This window comes from Microtus pennsylvanicus, chromosome 2, assembly GCF_037038515.1.
Source record: "Microtus pennsylvanicus isolate mMicPen1 chromosome 2, mMicPen1.hap1, whole genome shotgun sequence".
NCBI lineage: Eukaryota > Metazoa > Chordata > Mammalia > Rodentia > Cricetidae > Microtus > Microtus pennsylvanicus.
Window position 1 is genome coordinate 49,131,569 of NC_134580.1, and position 15,043 is coordinate 49,146,611.

Genomic DNA, 15,043 nt, shown 5'->3' on the forward strand with positions numbered 1-15,043 from the left:
AAAAGAGAGTTATTTCTGTCTTCTGCCCCCTGGCCCTGAGGGCAGGACAGAGACCAACTAACTAGGAATACAAGGAAGCCAAATTCAGCTCCTCCAGGAAGAACAGTTTGAATCTCAGGATGGAATTAGCCACTTAGCTGCCATTTTCTTGGAGGCTTAGTGAGCTAACCATTTCCCAGAGTACTCCAGGAAGGTTGTATCCTTATTCTGCAATCTTCTTTATGCGCTTTACAAAGAGCTATCGTTGGCACGTGTAGTGATGAGTTGTGCCGATCTCACAATGTCTAAATATCAGAGGAAGCTTCGGGGCCATTGCATTGTGTGTGCTAACAAACCAAAGCTGCTGAGATTGGTCAGTGTCGTGGGGAGAGACAGAGCTTTGGAGGCTGGTTCAGACCCGCCTATGAACTTACTGTGGATTGATCATCTAGTTTTCTCATCTACTAATACTGTTATTAACATTAATCCTGCACATTGAGATTGCTGGCAGGCATTCTTCAAAGCTCAAATATTTTATGTAGTTATTTTAAAAAGAATTGTTCAATAAATGTTATCAGTCTTTATTATTATCCTATTAAGATAAAATTCTATTGTTCAGTGCTTTGTTTTGTTTTCATCAAGCACAAGTGGTCACCATGTACCAAACACATGGACCATAAATGTGGTACAGAAACACAGAAAATCATCAAGGTATCTGTTCCCAAAGGCCATAGCTTGAGCTGTACCAAAGCACCGAGAGAAGTATTAATGCAATCGTCTGAGATAATAAAGCTAAAAGCAGTATGCATTGTAATCTGAACCAGGGGATAGATGAAACATATGGCAGGTGGCTCCGGCCACCTACGGGCGAGCCTGTGGGTGAACAGCAGCTGGACTGGAAAATCAAGAAGCTTGTGCAGTCCTCAAACCCAAACAATCCCCTTCTTTCACGCAGGTAACAAGAGGTGACAGCACAGGGTCAGCCCGAACGCACAGCCTTTCACCGTGTGCCATCCCTCTTTTCTTCTTGATGTGAGGATAAAGGAAGCCGGTTTCCTGCCTGGTTCCATCCCAGCAATTGTTTTGCCGGCTTTGCAGGACTGCCAGCCTAGCGAAGTACACTGTGTCGGACCTGCAATTGGTTGGAAACAGCAGGGCTTTTGTCAGCGAATAGAGCGGTGGCGACAGGAAGGACATTCACAGAAACGCTGTGTACCATGCCAGCTCCTGTTCTCATGTCCTAGGCCAACTTCTGCTCTGAGTGCTCCTTTATGTACCTCTTGGAATCCAGTTCTTAACCTATAAAATAAGGCCAGGGCATGAACAGTACTCAAATTCTATTCTTTGGGATCCATAGTCACGGTGGCTTCGAAACATGGGTGTTTCCTTCCTGGCAGTAGGAAGCTTCAGGGAAGTTGAGGTAGACAAGTTTTTTTTTTTTAATGTATCAGAGTATTTTTGGTAAAGAATCATGTCAAATCATTTCCAGCGGCTTTACTTTTATTGAGAAGCAGCAACCCATGAGCTAAAAGCACAGGGATTGCTGGAAGCCAGTCTTGATGTGATTCGTGATCTGAGTTACTGTTTTGATAAAATGAAAGCCTCCTATTGCAGGTCTCTGGCTGCTCCATCGTGCATCCTGCACCTATTCAAAACTGCAGTCATAACAGCTCAGAGCAGTGGGGAAAGGTGTCTGGGAAGCAATGACTTGGAAAATCCAGCCTTGTGTCTACTATATGATTGTCACACTATGAATATGGGTGGATCTAGAGGAGGCCTCTCCAATTAAAAATACTGATAAGCTTGGCTGTTAGAGAAAATGTTCACAGGTTAGAGGGATAGCTCAGTCAGAGATGCTTGCTGATCAAATGTGAGGACATGAATTCTTGTTTCAGAGCCCACAGAAAATATCAACCTTGGTGGTACATGACGTTAATCCCAGCATTAGGGAGGCAGAGACAGGCTGAGCCGTGAGGCTTACCGGCCAACTAGTATAACCTAATTTTGCAAGTTCCAGACTGGTGAGAGCGTCTATCCAAAAAAAAAAAAAAAAAAAAACAACAACAAAGTAGACAGCACCTGAGGAATGAAATCGAAGGTTAGTCTCTTGTAGTAATAAGGGCGGTGGGGCTGTGTTCCCAGCACCCCGGCTGCCTGCTCGGTTAGCTTATGCCCCGAAATAATTACACACAAACTGTATTCATTTAATCACTGCTTGGCCCATTTCTATCTAGCCACTTCTAGGCTAACTCTCGCACCTGGACTAGCCCATTTCTAATATTCTATGTAGCACAGCTAGGTGCGCTTACCGGGAAGATTCTAGCCTAAGTCCATCCTGGGTCGGAGCTTCATCGCATGCATCTTCCTGAGAGCGGGGAGCATGGCGTCTCTCTGAGGCGTCTGCTCCCGAGAGGAGAGCTGTGGAGTCTGAGCTCACTTCCTCTTCCTCCCAGCACTCCGTTCTGTTTACTCCACCTACCTATGTTCTAACCAATAAAATGGGCCAAGGCAGTTCCTTTATTAGCCAATGACCTTCCTCCATCAGTCTCTGACCTCCACACATACATGTAAGTGTGTGTGTGTATGTGTGTGTGTGTACACCCCTACACACATATCCTACCTCACACAAGCTCCTCACACACACACACATACACATAAATGAAGTGTTCTATTTTTCTTTTTCCTGTGTAAATTTTGTGTGTTTTCCTAAATGATTGAAAATCATTTAGAGGACTGTGATTACATCTATCTCCAGACCCTATCTTCCCTCTGTAGACCAGGCCTTGTATCCATCATCTCGTATGAAATATAGCTTCCTTTCTGCTCCTGTGGGGACAGGAATGGAATGCTGGTGCTACCAGGATCCAGTTGGGACAATTGTGACGGTGCTGGGACAACTCAGAGTTTAAGGACAACTCAGTTAACTGTTGGTTGAGCAGCACTTCTAAGCCACCACCTGTGCCCTGTTCTCTACCTGTGGTTGGGCTGTGCTTATTGCTTGTTATAACTATAGGAGTGAGAAGCTAACATTTCTTCATTTGTCCTTGCTTTTTTCTTGTCTTCTCCACTGTCTTGGGTTCCCCAAGAGTCTGTCTTAGAAATAAAAACTGAGCTTGGCAGTGGTTGTGCACGCCTTTAATCCCAGTACTCAGGAGGCAAAGGTAGGCAGATCTCTGTGAGTTCGAGGCCAGCTTCGTCTTCTAGAGTTGATTCCAGGATAGGCTGCAAAGCTACAGAGAAACCCTGTCTTGAGAAAAAAAACACACACACAAGCAAAAGAAAACAAAACAAAACAAAAAAAAAAACCCTGAGTCTTGGAGTTCTTTTCAGCTATACTCTGCTGCTCACTGGAATTCTGCCATAGTGGGGGTATATGAAGGAAGAGGGGTAGATCAGAAGCACCCCCAAAGTCCTATTTGTAAGTCCCTTCTTGGAGAGTCTGGTTCAGGACAGATTCAAGAGCCTTTTGATGTCTAGTTTGTGCTCTTCAGGTCATTTTTCTGTTTGCTGAACTAACTTTTAGGATGATTCTTCATGGTTTAAGGAAATCATCTTCCTATTTGCTCAAATGGATCTCTTGGATCACCTATTTCTCCTGTTGCCATGACAGAATATCTGACAGAGGAACTTAAGAAGGGAAGGGTTTGTTTGGCTCACAGCTTGAAGTTACAGTCCATCATGGCCGGGAAGGCATGATGGCAGGAAGCCATTGCAGCCTCCGTCAAGAAACCAAGAGAGATGAATGCTCAAACACCCAGTCCTACTCCTCCTTTTAATCTGGGCTAGGACCCTCAGATTTAAGGTGTGTCTTCTCAACTCAGTTGGTCCCATCTAGAAACCCCCTCCTGTACAAGCTCTGAGGTCTGTTTCCACGGCGACTCATTCGTTCTAAATCCCATCAAGATGGCAATCAAGAATAACCGGCGTGTTTCCCATGTGCCTTTTTATTTTGCCATGAAAGTTTTATATGCAAAATGTAAATATTAATACACTTGCCTTCTAAAAACTTCCTGTGTGTTCCAAGATAGTCTTCACACTAGTTGATACAGGAAGGATAGTGAAGCTAAGTTGGGAGTTTCCTTCCTCTTGCCATTTGGTTCTTATAAACCTTGGGAGGCTAAGCGATGATAAAATTGTTTCCATTGAGGACAAGCTATGTTAAGAACAGAAAACTTTCGGTGTCATTAGCAATGCTGACTTTCCTTCTTGACTGCTGTAAGCTTTAGAGGAGTCTTCTTGAACGCAGGCAGATATGTGGGGGCCCCAGAAGACGGTTTTTGTGGGTACCACAGGAGTTTCTGAACTCCACCCACAACCGTGAGATCTGAGTGCTCTGGACCATGGTTTGTTTGCTGTGACTTTACTTCTCTGAGGAATCCAACAGTCGCTGGATTTCAGTTCTCGGTTTCTGTCGTCAAAGGGGAAGAGTGATAATGTGTAAGGTCTTTACAAAGGAAACGGAACGCTAGACTCCACCACCCCACTTTGTACGGCTTGCCAGCCATGAATGGCTTTTACCTTATTAAACTGATGACAAATGATAATTTTGTGACATAAAGAATTACACCACATTCAAACTTCAGCATCCACATGTAAAATTCTCCCTCAATGCTAGAGTCTGTGTGCAAATTGCTCATATCAAATGGCTAGTAAACCTTAAAATATTTATGCTCTGACTCTACACAGAAAGTTTGCCCACCTCTGGTTCAGTACACTCTAGACACAGGTTGAATTTAAAACCCTTGACACAATGCTAAATATCAAGGTTATTGAGCACTCTTAGATGCTGAAGAATCTTGACTTTCACAGATGAATGAAGACACAGTGTGCCCTCCAGTACCTTCTAGGTGTGTGAGGCACATGGAAGGGTCAACCAAACGAGGATTTACAGAACTGGCCCAGAATGGAAGATGGCAGAGTTACGGTTGGAGCATAGTCATTGCAGTTCAGCCTATTTGTAGAACAGTAAGCACTTGGGGGTGGGCCAAGTGCTGGACCTTCTGTGGAGAGGCCCTGGGGAGGGGCAGTGGAGTGTTGCACTTTCTGCCTAAGCTGTTGTCTTTCTAACCCTTATGGGCATCCAGAGACCACTGTGGAAGCCTCGGGATGCTAATGCCGGCTCAAAGATGCAGGCTGCACTCACTGTAATGCTCAACGCTTCCGTTAACCAAGAAATATTCTTTTCAGGGTAGGAAGGAGGTTCGTTTGTTTGAAAAGTTTCCGAAGCAATCATCAGCCTAACGCAGCTGGAAATTAATGGCTGGGAATTAAAAGCACACCTGAAACATTTGTAACTTGGCAGAAATGTTCGCACGTTTCTGAGTTGGTTGTTTCCTCTGATGCTGCTGTTCCGCTGCCCTCGGAGCTCTGACGCCTGCTTTGAATATACTATAAAAAAGAAGCTAAACCAAAAACTGCTTAGTGCATGTGAGTCTTATAAACGTGCATAGTGTGAACTCCGAGAAAAATCAAAGCTTTGCAAAATATTGGCTGTGACCTCTGCGTAAGTTCTTTTGATCCCCATTGTGGACACAACTGGAAGATGTCAGAAATTCTTCCTCATCTAGAGCTGATGAGGAGAAAGGCTCCATGCTGGGATTTTATGGTAGGATGGGAGTCAGCAAGCAGACATAGGATGTGGTTTTCTTATCCCTTAAAGAACTTGCCTAAACTGAGGCTAGCTCTGGCATGTGTAAAACCAAGACCACGGGATCAGTCGTGAGTAACAAAGAAGGAAAAGATGAGAATTTTTTTCTTTTCTTTCTTTTTTTGGCTTTTCAAGACAGTGTTTTTCTGTGTAACAACTCTGGCTGCTTTGGAACTAGCTCTTGTAGACCAGACTGGTCTCGAACTCATGGAAATCTTCCTGCCTCTGCCTCCTGAGTGCTGGGATTAAAGGTGTGCCCCACCACTGCCCAGCCTGAGAAGGATTTCTTACACATACAGCGCCATTATAAAAGTCAAGCAATCACTTTGTTTCTTCTTTGGGGACACATTATGAAGGTTAGCTTGGTTCATAATGGAGAAGTGGCATTGAGTCTTTTTTGGCAATGTTCCCAAACTGCAACTTTCATTGTATACTAATTATACAGTGGTTTGGCTTGGGAAAAGGTATGCCCTCTTGCTGCCTTCCTATTTTCTTAGTAAGAGTGGTTGTGAAATCCACCCAGGAGGTCTTGTAAGTGAGCCATCAACAGATCACATCGTAAGTTAATAGAGTTGGGAAATACGGAAGCAAATGGCCCATGGAGAGGTAACTGGGGCACAAGTGAAAAGCATCTTCTCTTTTGTCTAGTGGGCTCTTCTAGAATTTACTTGTGATCAGAACCCCCAACCATTTCAATAAAGCTAATCATATTGGCATCATCCATACCCTTCCGAAATATATCTCTTAACGGTGAAAATTTTCTTTCTTCTCCTTGGTACACATTAGAATTTGCTAATGCTACTGTGTCCCGCTAGGATCCTGCAGCTGCAAGGGACAGAATCCAACTCAAACTTGTGTAAGCGAAACAACAATATTTATTAGTTCTCCTGAGAAGGTTTAGCTCCAGGGTCCCACATAAACGACATTGAAAGTTGTACATCCATCTTTTCGTTTTGCTTCCTCCCTCGCCTGTTTTCCCCTTCCCCTTCCCATCTCTGCTTGTCTCCGTATTTTTGCCTGCTTATTTTTTTCATCATTCTTTCAGAATGACCGCTCCACTTACTGGCAAACACAGCTGCCAGTGGCTTCACAGGTTCACCTCTCCCTGCTTCCCAGTCAGAAACAGAGACGGTTTGGAATTTGGCCTTTCTGTTTCCATCTTCCCCTGGGGGAAAAGATCAGATTAGTTTCGTTTTCATCTGTTTGGTCACAGTCACCATGGCTAGAAAGAAAAGGATAACCCCACCAGAATGCTGTCCTTAAAGTAGGGGGACCAATTTTGGGAGAATATATGGCCGAGGGAATTAGTGATACAGTTAGGCACACTGCAGGGGGTCAAGATTGAGGTCATAAATTCACATCAAGTGGTTTTGCCTCTGGATTTGCTGTCTGGAAGCACAAAGTAAATCCATTCTCTTCTGGGCACCTTTCAGATATTTAAATGCAGCTGTATGTCTGAGCTTGTAGCTTGTTTCCACAATCCCCTACCCCTGGTGGCCAAGCCAGGCTCTGGGATACCTTTCATTCTATGTTTTGCTTCTAGTAGGACCCTCTCAAATGTCATTCTGAATTCTCCTTGTCTCTGCTCTCCTTGACCCAGGCTATCCCATCTCAAGTCTGCTTCAACCTTAGGGAGATGCCCTTAACCATGGTTCAGCTATCCTGGAAGCTAAAGCCCAGCCCCCTCTAGCCACATGTAGGAATATAGTCCTTTCACAACAGAACAAGTTGGGGATGCTAAAAGAAGTGTTTTGATTCCTGTGTCTTTCTCTCTTACTGGCCAAAGTATCACCTTAAGAAGTTGACTGAGCCTTTGCCCTGTTGTCCAAAGGATTAGGGATGAGTTAAGCAGTGTGCCTAGCCCAAGGCCTGCACATGGTAGACGTATAATAAACACTAAAGTGCTGTTATCTTTTCTCTCAGTGACATCACACAGGAAAGGGCTCTGTGGCTGCTGACACCTTGGCACATCCTGTTGCCCACACAAAGTATAGAACAGGCTCCTCCTAGGCCAAGAAAGCCAGCATGAGAGGTAGCTGGAGCACTAAGGCAAAAGAACCTGGGCCTTTAGGCTTCGGTTTCACTCAGTCCCATCACCTAGGATGCTATAAACATAGCACTTGCTTTTACTTGTTTTTCACCACAGAGTTTAAGCCAATTGTCGTGAGGCAAATAAAAGTCCCATTATCCCAAGCCAGGGAATTGGGTAGAATGTGAATTCCATCCGGATCAACTATTAAAGGCCCTAAAGGTGAAAGTGATTCTCCCCTGGGGCATTATCGGGAGGGCTAGCTCAACCCTTTCAATTGCCTGAACACAGGTAGTTTTTGTTATTTCTCAGGCTAAATGTCTTGGCTTTTGGGACTCTGCACGGATTGGTTATAGCCTGCTTTTTCGGTCCTAACTCCCCTCTCTCCTCTCACACTCTAAGTACCCTGTCTGCTCTGTTGACAGTTCCTTAGGGCTGCTAGGGAAATAGGCTTTTCAGAACATCTCACCCCAATGAGAGCTTCTACCCGCTCTCTTCTACTGTCTTAGTCATCACCCACTCTTTCACACCTCTCTAGTAATCACACAAAGGTGTTGGTGGAGGTGCTGAGGATATAGAGATAAAGAAGGCCAATGATCTGGCCTTATGGAGTTCACACACAAGTTTAAGAAAAAGGAAGCAGCCGGGCGGTGGTGGTGCACGCCTGTAATCCCAGCACTCGGGAGGCAGAGGCAGGCGGATATCTGTGAGTTCGAGGCCAGCCTGGTCTACAAAGGGAGTTCCAGGACAGGCTCCAAAGCTACAGAGAAACCCTGTCTCGAAAAACCAAAAAAAAAAAAAAAAACAAAACCAGGAAGCAAACATATAAGTCAACATGATAATGAAGTTTTAAAGCAAAAGGCAGGGGATCTAGTAGTGGCTGCAGGCAAGGCTCAGCTGCCTACAGAGAATCGGAATGGTGGACAGGAGGCCATCAGTGTGGCACACTGGGAAGAAGACGGAGGTCCATATACCCCCAGATCTATTTTCAAGACACTGATATGAACCGTGAACTTAAACAGAGAAAAACTGAAACAAGGGCTATGTACAATTAAGAAGTCTTGGTCAAAATGTGGCTGCAGTTCTGGTGTAATAATAGGTGGGTAGAAGTCTTTATTGCTTGAGGGGAACAATCTGGTCCCCTTAAGCTGATTGTCCATGATTGTCTGGTGATCTTATCATGGGACTATATGTCTGGGAGGCTCTGCTGTTCCTGGAATCCAGTAGGATTGTAAGTCTACTGGAGACCTTTGGGTACCTTTGGGCAGGACCATTGGAATAGCTGATTGTGAGGCATTTTAACCTTGAACCTTGAAGGGGGTTGAGACAGGTGATGTATCCTGGTTTGGGAACAGACACCCCCCCCCCTTGAATGAATCATATACCCATGTGCAGAGCTAGGCACATGGCTGATTCAAAAGTAAGGGGGCTTACAAAGTAAAGGCAGAGATTCCAGGCTTCAATCCTGCTTTTAGTTTTCCAGTTGAAGAGTTAATGCTTTTAGCAAAAAACAGTGTCTAAGTACCCGTTATAATGCTCGACTACCAGATGTGTTAGGCACCAGACTGAGAATTAAAGCAAAGTGAGGGAATAGGAGAAAGTAGACTGGCGGTAGAGAGAAAGGACTTGGCTATGTGAAGCACATTCATTGCTATTGACAGAAACTTCCTAATTAGGAGGGCTAGGAAAGGAAAGAATACCCCTAATGTAGCCAATTCTTTCAGGTTGTTACCTTTCGCAAGATAACAATCCTCAGCTGTGACACAGCACTGTTCTTAAGATCCAAGCAGCCAGCTTATCTTGGCTTTGGGTCTCAGTGCCATCATTTACTACCTATGTGACCTTTCTAGAATATTTACCATTTCAGCAACCTCATATTCCTCCTCTGTAATGCGGCTGTTAAAATTAAGCCTCTTCCCAGGGTCGTTGTGAGGGTTAAGTGAAATTATAGCTATAAAGGTCTTACAGCAGAACTTGGGGTAGAGTAATTGTTCAACATGTGCTACCCATGTTTACTGCCACCCTGGGTTATCAAGGACAGTAAATGAGACAATGAGCCTGGCATGCTTGCTGCTCTCCTCGTCACAACTATGCTGTTATTATTTTTATTTCATCATTATCTAAGGACTGAAGACTTCTGGCACAGAAAGTTCACTCTCTTCTAAGTAAGTTCCCTTTTTGGATTGCCTGTTCACAGAACATACCCCTTTCCTGCTGAATTGACACCTCTTTTATATGAACTTTTAGATCAAGTCCTCCTCTTCCTCTGCCTCATCCTTTCTATGGCCATAACCCTCAGATCCTAGCATGCAGAGCTCAGAAGGTACAGTGTGAACTCTCTGCCTAGCACACTCTGGCTCATACTCTCTTCCTCTGCACCCTTCAAGTCGGTTCTGTTAAACTTACACTGACCGCTCGCCACTTCCTGTTCAGTTAGCAAATGTCTTCTGAGGTTACTACGGAATTGAAGCCACACCCAGGACACAGTGCTCTTGGTAGGGATACTCCGACATCATCTTATCTTTCTTTCTAAATCACCCTTTGAGAGGATCTCCCCTCCCCTTATCATGTGTGTGTGTGCACTCATGCAAGTGTGTGTTCTCTCTCTTTCTCTCTCTCTTTCTCTCTCTCTCTCTCTCTCTCTCTCTCTCTCTCTCTCGTGTGTGTGTGTGTTTATGTTTGCCTATGTCTCTGTCTGTCTGTCTCTCTTCATCTCTCTCTGGGTGTCCCCGTCCTATCTCTTTCTCTGTATCTCCCCACCCATCACCGAGTAGGATAAACATGTTTCCACAGAACATTATAGAGTCTACTGAAGGCCATTGACCAGACTAGGCAGCTGGGAACCAGACTTGATGCTCAGACCTAATCACGACTTGTGTTTTTCTAGAGCATCTGTTTTTAGGCCAGCTTCCTCCAAGTGCAAGTCAAAATTGTGCCCTTGATTTTTTTCCCCTTTAATTACCGCTGACTCATAGTCTTGCTTCTCGTGTGTCTCCCTTCATTTGCAATCCCACAGTCCAAAATATATTAAATAATGCAATCATCTGACCTAATATTGGGAAAGGAAAGGAATGGTTAATGTCCCCTCTCAGGCCATCCATACTCTATTCTTATGGTGTTGTCTCTGCCTGGCCAGAGAGGATATAGTGAATAACATAAGTGCTTGGTTATTCAACTGTTCTCCCAAGCACACGGGTGAGTTTCACTTCCCTGTCATTCCTTTGTCTTCATCCACACTTCTACATCTGTGCTTTGTATGCATTAGGTCATTTAATCTCCTAGATACTTTATAATTTTGGAACAATCTTTAATCGTACTTTAGGGATAAGAAAACAGACACTTAGCCGGGTGGTGGTGACATACACCTTTAAGCAGGGATAGGTGGATTTCAGGAGGCAGAGATAGGTGGATTTCTGGGTTGGAGACCAACATGGTCTACAAAGCAGGTTCCAGGATAGCCATGGCTATTACACAGAGAAATCCTGACAGAAAGAGAGAGAGAGAGAGAGAGAGAGAGAGAGAGAGAGAGAGAGAAGAGGACACTTAACTAGATTGATATCCTCGACCTCAGACTAAGTCTTTGACTGTTTTTTGAGTAAGTCCATAGGACCCATATCCTTTTGTCATTTATTCATTTAAAATTTTAAATATGGACTTAATCACTGTAAGCAGGTTAGACATAAAAGACATTAGGGAAATTCTTTTGGATGTGTCAATTTACAAATTTGAATTTTATACATATCTGCCACAAGTAAGCATTATGCTCTCAAGAAGAGACCCCTGGGGTATGAATATGTTTCCTCTTACAAGATAAGTTGCAGTGTTCCCTTAGTCCAGCATATTTCCCCTAGGTTTTGATAGTTCAGTTTTATTTATAAAAATTAATAGTATGCCTTGAATTCTTAGGTAGATTGTTTTTGTAGAAAGTAAGATTCATGGGTTGTCATGGTTAAGATGTTGGGTGTTAACTCTTTTCATGGCTGAAATTCCTCTCATATACCTGCTCTTGCTTTTCCAACCAGTCTGATATTTGTGTGGATATTCACCTGCCTATTCCCCCTCAACCCAACCTGACACTCTACCTTTATCTGATGCTACTCTGCCCCACTTACTCTACAACTCAATGGACATGTGCAACTGTTTACAGGGATGCGGTCCCTCCCAAGGACAGAGGTTCACTTTCTCCCCATGTAAGTCAGGCACAATGAATTGTTAGACAGCAACTAATGGCCGTTCTTCCTAACAGAAGGGTGGGACTAAAAGGGAAGCGGAGTCAGTCAGGAAGAGAAAGGATGTGAATGGTTGTGATCCAAAGGGGTGTCAAGCTGCATAGTCTTACCCTAAAAACTAAGCTGGGGTGCCAAGCTGTGCTGAGGGCATCAAGGAACCTGGTATATGGTGGAGCTGGTCTGCAGCATGGACTGATTCTTTTTTGATAAATAGGAGGTAGAGTGCAGAAGGGAAGTATATGTGGGTATTCTAGGATCTAAAGCAGCCTTCAATTCCCATAGCCACCAATGACCCAAATGTGGTTTGAGCGAAGGGCTCTGAAACAGCCATGTGTGATCAGACTTTGTAACCCTAAAAACGATTCTTGGAAGGGAACATATTACTTTGTTTCTTTTCCTATGTTGAGAACAACTCTTATAAAAATGGCTAGTGTACTTTCAACTTACCAGAGAGGAAATAATCATATGTATAAAGGGATGTCACTATTAAATTTATGTTTATAATCATGTGCAGAAAAACATATAAATTATGTACATACAAGCACATATAAGCACACCACACATGTACGTACATATACTTGTGTGTGTGTGTGTGTGTGTGTGTGTGTGTGTGTGTGTGTGTGTATGAACTAACTCCAGTGATTCTGGAAGCTTTAACCTAGCCAAGGTGCTCGACCCAAGAGCGAAATGGCTTTCTCATTATCATTAGGTCTAATGAACCATTTAAACCTGTCCCCTTCTTTTAGTCTTGTTGTCTGCTAATTATCTGTTCCAATTTGATTGTCTCCCCTTCTTACTGTGTATGTTACTTTTAATGAGATAAATCAGTTTGTAAGGGAGCTTTATGGGCACCAACAACTGGTACCAGGCTGTAAGACTAAGATTGCCGATGTCATGTTTAATTCATGGGAGTACATGCAAAGTTGCGCCATTACGACTGTTTTGACATAAAATAAGGTGAGTGAAAGAGAAAGGCTTGGAGAAGCTACCCAGCCTTAATGTCTGATCTTTATTGGGTACCCATTGAGTGCAGGCACGGCACCCGGCTGTTCTGTGAGCTTTTTTCTTCCTCTTAGTCCTTCTATTGTTATTATTTCCATGTTATGAAAAACAAAGCGGAAGCTTCAGAGGTTAAAAGGTGACTCCGGGTGCTGTAACTGGCATTTGATGGAGCTGCTAGCTGGGGAATTGGTTTTGTTTCCTCTTTTTATATAATTATTAATTGGAAAGAAGCCTTGGATCATGAGACAAATGTGCAGAGATAAAGATAAAATTGGGGCCAGCTGTAAGACCAGACGTTTTTCCCAATGCCAAGGCCAATGCTGTCACCGCCACAGTTGCAGCCATGATCACAGAGACAGACTTCTTGAACATACCCTGTATCTTGGAAATTTTAAGTCATAAGGATATCAGAATATGCTGCAAGAAATGAAGTGGAAATAGGCACAGAAAAAAAAGAAAAAAAAAAAAAACTCCAGAGGCTTTACGGAAGCACTCCTGTGTCAAATGACCTCCTGTTCCCAGCTGTCATGTCATAGACTCATTCATTACTACTTAACAGATTCACATAGTCTCCTGGATGCCATCTCAATGTGGGCAACACATTCTTGGCCTGGATGAATTCATCAAACTTCAGAGGTTTTTTGTTGCTATTGTTGTTCCCAAATTATACCCGCCCCCCCATACACACATACGCATACTTATTTCCTCCTTGGTGTAACTGAAGCCCTTCACTTGGCCTTTTGCTGGTGTATGAAGCCTCCTGCATTATCTTGCCTCACTGAAACTTCTCCATCCCATGCCGTCACTCTGTCCTAGCCAACCTGTTCTCTTGGCACTAGTAGGCGGGTAACTTGACGAAATCTAGAGTCATGGGTTCCCTCTCCTTGGGAACCTGCTGTCATATTTAAGCTGCGTGCTGATTCTATGAGTTTTCAACACCTGTGGCGTAACATATCAGAGCGGAGGCTCCAGGATGAAGGGTTCATTTAGATTCGCCCGGAGCCCTTCCCATACTTAAATCAGAATTTCCTTTGTTCGTGCATAAACCTGGTTCCGCTCGGAAGATGGAAGCCTGCCTTTCATTTTCCACCTGACATTTCGTGACAGAGGGAAACGTCCTTTCTTCTTCTCCCTCTTATATTTCAGTATCTTTGCCCAAACAAAGGAGCATTTGTGACCCTTACTTAATCAATTTCGTTTAAACCGAAGGCCAGACACACCCCCAGTGTATCCAATTATTTTTTTAATCAATCCCCCTTTCTACGGCAGCTTCCTTCAGAGAGTCAGACACCATTTTACAGATTGTATTGGCGGCATTTTTACAAGTTGGAGCAAAGTGGCCTGCCTCTGAGGACAAAAATTTAGAAGGGGTGAATACGAGATTCCATTTTGATGAATGGTTGATAAGCATTTTTTTGCCTGTTATCTGAGTTTCGCAACACCTAGAAAAACCGGCTTGACAAATAAATCACCGAGGAAGGAATTCCAAAGCAAGCCAGGAGTTGTGAGGCACTGAGGAGCCCACGGAATGATTTCACCTTATAGGCACAATCTGGCTCCACTGAATGATCACAAGGAAAAATGCATGGGTTTGGACCATTTGTTGTGTTCTTGCTACGCGACAGCGCCTGAACTCAGTCCTGTGGATGGGAAGGTTTTAGGGAGTTGCTCTACAATAAAAAGGAGTGCTGAACAGACCCTAGGACTTGCCTTCAAGCAGCTGCCAAAAAGACACCAGAAAATAGACATCGTAAATGATTAGGTCACTGTGGGACAAGCATAAACAGGAAGAAGCAATCTACAGAGCAGAGGTTATTACCTAGCATATTTGTGGTGGCTTTCTCAGAGAGATTTTTGGGTTTGTTTTTGTTTTTGATGTTTTTTGAGGGGCTGGAGAGGGATGGCTCAACTCACAGCCACCTGTAACGTCACTCCAGGTCTCCAGGTCAACCCATCCAGCGTTCACTTCTGACCTCCCCTGCACGAGCATACACACATCCCCCACTCCCACCATCCCACCCCCAATTACAAATACATCTTTTTTTATCTTGAGGGAATATTTTGGGAGATTATACGCACATATACATGCATGCACGTGCACACATGCGCACACACCCCTTAGAGTTTGAAATCTCTTAGAAAAGCTCAGACCTGTTG

General features: G+C 43.9%; 1 protein-coding gene across 1 annotated transcript in view; it reads left to right on the top strand.

Moving 5' to 3' along the window:
• The window catches only part of Sntb1 (syntrophin beta 1), a 215,900-nt gene that overhangs the window by 35,211 nt on the left and 165,646 nt on the right, over positions 1 to 15,043 (top strand). The gene's annotated exons all lie outside the window — the stretch shown is intronic.